Source organism: Odocoileus virginianus, chromosome 8, assembly GCF_023699985.2.
Source record: "Odocoileus virginianus isolate 20LAN1187 ecotype Illinois chromosome 8, Ovbor_1.2, whole genome shotgun sequence".
NCBI lineage: Eukaryota > Metazoa > Chordata > Mammalia > Artiodactyla > Cervidae > Odocoileus > Odocoileus virginianus.
The window spans coordinates 26,283,650-26,289,759 of NC_069681.1; the positions used below are offsets into that span (position 1 = coordinate 26,283,650).

The 6,110-nt window shown below is 47.6% G+C and overlaps 1 long non-coding RNA gene across 1 annotated transcript; it reads left to right on the plus strand.

The window, feature by feature from the left end:
* The first annotated feature begins 336 nt into the window (after window positions 1-336).
* Window positions 337-5,128, plus strand: LOC139036311 (uncharacterized). The gene is made up of 2 exons (XR_011489039.1): window positions 337-1,293; window positions 4,876-5,128. It is a non-coding gene; the product is annotated as an uncharacterized lncRNA (long non-coding RNA).
* The last annotated feature ends 982 nt before the right edge of the window (window positions 5,129-6,110 follow it).

Here is a 6,110-nt window from a genome sequence, read left to right on the forward strand (position 1 = left end):
CAGTAAGTAGATCAAACGAATCGATCTTAAAGGAAATCAATCCTGAACAGTCATTGGAAGGACTGATGCTGAAGGTCCAATACTTTGGCCACCTGATGCTAAGAGCCGACTCAGTGGAAAAGACATTAATGCTGGGAAGGATTGAAGGCAGGAGAAGGGGACAACAGAGGATGAGATGGTTGGATGGCCTCACCGACTCAATGGACATGAGTTTGAACGAGCTCTGGGAGATGGTGGAGTACAGGGAGGCCTGTCATGCAATAGCCCACCTGGTCACAAAGGGTCAGACATGACTGAACAAATGAACCACACCCACTTGTCTGCAACATCCTCCTGCATCCACTGTTGGCCTCTGTGGGAGGATCCACAGAGAAGCCCTCACTTGTCTTGTGAAGGTATCTTATTGCTAAATTCAAGAGGAAGAGAAGGAAAAAGGGGAAATGAAGACATCCGTGGTTTAAAACTTAACTCTTCCCCTGAAACTGGGAATGAGTGTGTTGTTTATGTTGAAACTTCAGCCTGGCTTAGCTCACACGACACCATCTATCAAAATTCCTAGCTTGCAGAGTCATCCTGCCAGACTCAATTATGGAGTTAATTCCACCCTAACTGGAAACAGAGCTTTTGGTTCATTTCCTCTCCAACCTCTCTGGGGATGCGTTTGATACAATTCCAGGGCGTCCAACTTCAGGCCAGTTCGGTGGGAATCAATGGGCGTTTTCTGGCTCATCTTCTGTGGTGTAAAGACACACACACACATTCACACACACCACACACTCACACATGTGCTTCTGTGTTCCCCCATGGCACACACGCGCACACCCACCCACACTCACGCACACGCACGTACACAGAAGCCCTGCTCCCCTCTGACATCTGGTGGCACATTTTCAGGAAGGTGGGCTCCTGCACTTCCTCATCATTTGCAGGCCATATTGTTGACCTCTGGCCTTTCTCCCAAGCTGTTTTCGTAGATTGCTGCCTTCATTCTCTCCCTCGTTGCAAAAGTCCTGTTTCGATGAGCAGGGTCTGACAAGAACAGAACACCGTGTCTTCAATGAGCTCACCACAGACGTATTACAACACCGCTATCATCAGATCGCTTCCTCAGACTGAAAGAATTCCTGCCAGTTCTGATACGCCACTGAGTTGTGGTTTAACTCCTCCTGCTGAGAACACCACGGGGAGTCAGACAGAGTGACCCTCGAGTTCTCTTTATGCAGCGCAGGTAGAGACCACCTTTGCAGAAACAGATGCAATGTCATGCTGATATTCTCATTCATTAGTTTCAAGGTAATGTTGGCAAAGTTTTCTGCTTTTTGTTCAACTGGCTATGTTTGGTAAAACTGCATAAAAGAATCATTTTTTGTAGGTGACAGTCACTGAAGATCATCAATTTATGTCTTATCACTAAAGATAAGATTCTACGGTTGGAAATGTCAGAAGGAGAATATGACTTTTGACTTTATTGTAAGACAGTCAGCTTAAGCATGCAAGTTTCGTGCTAAGTCTTTTCAATTATGTCTGACCCCATGGACTGCAGCCCACCAGGCTCTTCTGTCCATGGGATTCTCCAGGCAAGAACACTGGAGTGGGTTGCCATGCCCTCCTCCAGGGCATCTTCCTGACCCAAGGATCGAACTTGTGTCTCCCGCAGCTCCTACGTTGCAGGCAGATTCTTTACCACCAAGCCACTGCTGCTGCTGCTGCTGAGTCGCTTCAGTCGTGTCCGACTCTGTGTGACCCCATAGACAGCAACCCACCAGGCTCCTCCGTCCCTGGGCTTTTCCAGGCAAGAGTACTGGAGGGGGGGCTTCTCCAACCACCAAGCCACTAGGGAAGCCGATGAGTTTAACAGAAAGCATACAACTTTAAAATGTTTTTAGTGAGTTAAAAACTCTGGTCATTTTCAATACGCCAACTTTCTATGCAAGGGCACTTAAACGACAACACAAATGTACTTTATTTTTTATTTATTTGCCTGTACCGTGTGGCATGTGGGATCTTAGTTCCTTGACCAAGCATTGAACCCTTGCCACCTGCAGGAGAAGCATGGAATCTTAACCACTGGATGGCCAGGGGAGTCCCAAGCATGTGCTTCAGTAGAATATACAAAAGTATAGTATGTATTTTGAGCAGAGATTCTTCTAGCGAGAGAACAGTATGTTTAATTGTATCAGGTTCTTGAGATGTTAATAAAATATGACAATGTGGTCATACAAGGTAAAATACATTTCTGAACAGGAAAAGCACTTTTGTAAGTTATAAGTAGTGTTATCATCAGAGACACAGAAAGAGAAATTAAATAGGAACCACAGAGAGAGCAGATGCATAGAACTATAATTTAATGGAGAAAATGGTAGTTTTGTCTTTCTTGGATGAACATGAACCATTTTGATTCTAAATGTTGCTCCATCCCCAGATCACGTGTGAGCTTTTCTTATAACTGGGGAAGTGTGTAGCCTTTTCAGCCCCTACTCTTCAGGTACATGGTTGCTCACAAGGTCAAGTTATCTGAGGAAGCGCCAGAGCTCAGAGTTGGTCGTTGAGATGGGTCAGTGGTTACAGGACACACTTCAGGGCTCCTCCAGGACAGAGGGACACAGAGCCTCAGCTTCTAGGCTGCGGGGAGGAGACCTTAGCTGCATCTCCATCATTGCTTTTCTGAGAGGGGAAGTCAAGTTGTCACTTAGCTGAGCAGGCCTCTTTCTGACACTAACTGCACAGTCACATTCCCACGTCATGGGGCTCCAGGTGGGGTGTTGACATTTGTGGACCTTGGGTTCTGACTCCTGGCATTCAGAGTTCTTCTTATGACTGGGGCTGAGCTAGTAAGCCTGAGAACTGTTTTCCTCCTGTTGGAATCATGACAACCTCTCCTCCGTAGAGCGGACGAAGGTGAAAGTGAAAGTTGCTCAGTCGTGTCCAACTCTTTGCAACTCCATGGACTGTAGCCCACCAGGCTCCTCTGTCCCTGGGATTCTCCAGGCAAGAATACTGGAGCGGGTTGCCATCCCTTCTCCAGGGGGTCTTCCCTACCCAGGGATCGAACCGGGGTCTCCTGCCTTGCAGGCAGAAGTGGGAGTTAAATCAGCCAATTCTTGCAAAGCTCTCAGCAGCCAGCCCGTCACCTGTGGACTCGTCAGTCAGCGTTTTCTGGGGACACAGCTGCCACTGAATTGCTTTCTGTGCTGGGACCTTTAACCCCGTATCTCAGGCCTCTGGCAATAAGGAAACACTTCGTTTCCGGCTTGGGAGCGAAAACCAGGACTCCAACTTTATGACAGGAAATACAATCCAAACAGTATGATTTTTTTCCCCAGGCTCAAGTTTCCTCCTTGAGATCACCGAGTGGCCTTTGCCGAGTCCCGGCGGGCACTTAACACGGATTCCCAAAGGCCGGGCCGTGACAGTGCCCTGCGGTTCCGGTGATGGGTGTTTTCTGGATGTCAGAATCCTCTCACCCGAGTGACCCAAGTGGGGTCCCCAGACTGCAACTGCGTCACTTCCTCTCCAGGGGACGCGTCCCTAATCAGGTCAGAGGGAGCGTGCGGACGTCAGAGCTCACCGCTCACCGCGGTGTCCCACGTCTCCGCGCTGCAGGGCGCGTTCCAGATTCTTCTCCTAACCCCTTCAGTGGGCGTGCAGGCCGTGACACGAAGACAGCCAGCAGAGGCGGATGTGTAGGGCTTCTTTCCTTGCAGCCTGGCCGGGCTTAGCTACTAGGCTCCGAACTTCAGCCGAGCAGGATGGACGAACCGGTTCCCCACAGAGCCGGTCATCGCATCTGTTAGACGTGCGCTGGTCGTGAGCGTGGACAGCCGCTGAGCGGGAAGGGCTGGGGGCGCCGTCCCCCCCGGGCCACGGGTCCCGTAACAAGTAAAACCGCGCGGGCAGCAGGGTCTCCTCGCGCAGGCCCTGCTGGCATCTTGCGCATCTCCGCAGTTTGTCCGACCCCCGCGGGGCTCGGATGGCGCGTCGCTGCTCTGTAAGTTCCCTGGACATGAGTTCATATCCACTCCTGCCTTTTGAAGCGTCTGGCTTCCAGTCGTCCAGAGCCCCATCTGCATGAACTTTCTTCCAGGAGTGTGAACAAGTTCCCCAAGATCGGCCGTCCCAGAGCCTTGGGGACCCAGCCTGGGCCCCCAGGTTCAGCCCTTTGCATTTAGTCTGGGTTAATGTTTCCATGATGCTCAGACCTGGCAGGCGGCCAGGAGAGGAAATGTGCAACCCGGGCGAAGAGCGGGCGCTCAGATGTTTCACCTCCTCCTCTCATCAATACTTTAAGGAAGTATTCATTTCCTCTTTTTTAAATTTCCTCTGGGAAGGTTAAAAATGGAAGACTCTATTGGAGCTTGGCTTGTGAATTTGTTGTTACCTGCATATCCAGACCTCAGTTTACCTGTTCACAAGGCACTTGTCACCTTTGTCAGGAAGATTTTTATAGGTTCCAACATTCAGCTTGGATAAAATTGTCAAAATCAGGGAAGCAAGCCTGTGTTCATCCATACTCGTGTAAAAGAGATTTTTTGGCTGCTGTCACAAGTTCTTAAATGTTATTGGATAAATGAATGATACACCCCCATAGCCACACCACCGCTATGACTGGAGGCAGACTCCATCCACATTCTGAATGTTTATTTCAAATATCTATCTGCTGAGAACTTTTCTTTAAATAAGATTTATATCTTGGAATAATTTTAGATTTTCAGAAAAGTTGCACGCATGTCCCAGAGAACTTTCCTAGTGTTAATGTTTTATGTAACCATGATGCATTTTGTAATACCCTGAAATTAACATTGCTGTAATACTTTTAACTATAGACTTTATTCAGATTTCACCATTTTTCAAACCAATGTTGTTTTTCTCTTCCAGGATTTAATTCAGGATACTGTATCATATTTAGAAGCGGTTGGAGGTTTTTTTCTCCCTCATAAAATCAAACAAGCCAAACTTCTACTAAGAAAATAACAACTGATCAAATTTATTGGGAGTTGGAAGGATTATTCTACGAAGGGCCAGATAGTACAGTTTAGGCTTTGTAACCACGGATATTTGCAAAAGTAGCGACAGACAACAGTGAAACAAGTGAGCACAGCTGTATTCCAATAAAACTTTATTTGCAAAACATGAGGTGCTCGTATTTCTTAGGCAAGAGTTTTCCAGCCTCTGATTTTATTAAGCCATGATTTAACACTAAAACCTCCCTTCTGTCACTGTTACCAAAGCACGTGGAGTTCTCCTGTGCCCTGGAGTGAGCTACATACAGCCCCCTCTCCTGTCTTCTAGACTGAAGGTGGCAGAATTCTCTTGGCTAAAGATGCCTCTGTCTACTTTAACCTACACTCAGAAATCCTCTACTGGAATGCTAAGAGAACAACCACTATACAAATTTAAATTGCCAGTTAATGATCATTATCTTACAATAAGGGTTGTGTTAATATCCGCTTGGCTGGAGGGGAGAGGCTTTTGAAAACTGGTGAATCCTGTCAATCAATTCCATTTAACTGAAATTTATTTTTGTAAGATTCATTCACCTTTCGTGTAGTTATGTTTGGAGATTACTTCTTTGAAAAGTGAGCTGTTCATTCTGAGTTGTTCACCTTTTTGGGGGGCGTTTTTAGGCTCAGGCAGGAACTGAGTGAGCGGTATGGTGTCCCCGTGAGTCCCTTGCTCCCACAACTGCCCAGCTTCCCTCACTGGGTCATCCTGACTGGTCCATGGGGCCCAGATACTGGTCAAACAGTATCCTGGGTGTGTCTGTGAGGATGCTTTGAGTGGGATTAGCATCTGAATTGCTAACTAAGTAAGGCAGATTGCTCTCCCCAGGGTAGGTGTGGGCCTCACCCAGTCAGTTGCAGACCTGAAGAGAAAAAAAAGCTGACCCTTCCCAAGTAAGAGAGAATCCCCCCCAACCTAACTGGTTGTTCTCTGGGACATTGGCTTTCCCTGGGCTCAAGCAGTAGCTTTTTAATTTTAATGGAGTCCACCGGATGCCCTGTTTCTTTCTTGGATTCTGTTTTTAGCGATGTCATCACCAAATCCAGACTCATCGAGATTTGCTCCTGGGTCGTCTTCTGGGCATGCATGGCTTTGCATTTTGCGCTTAC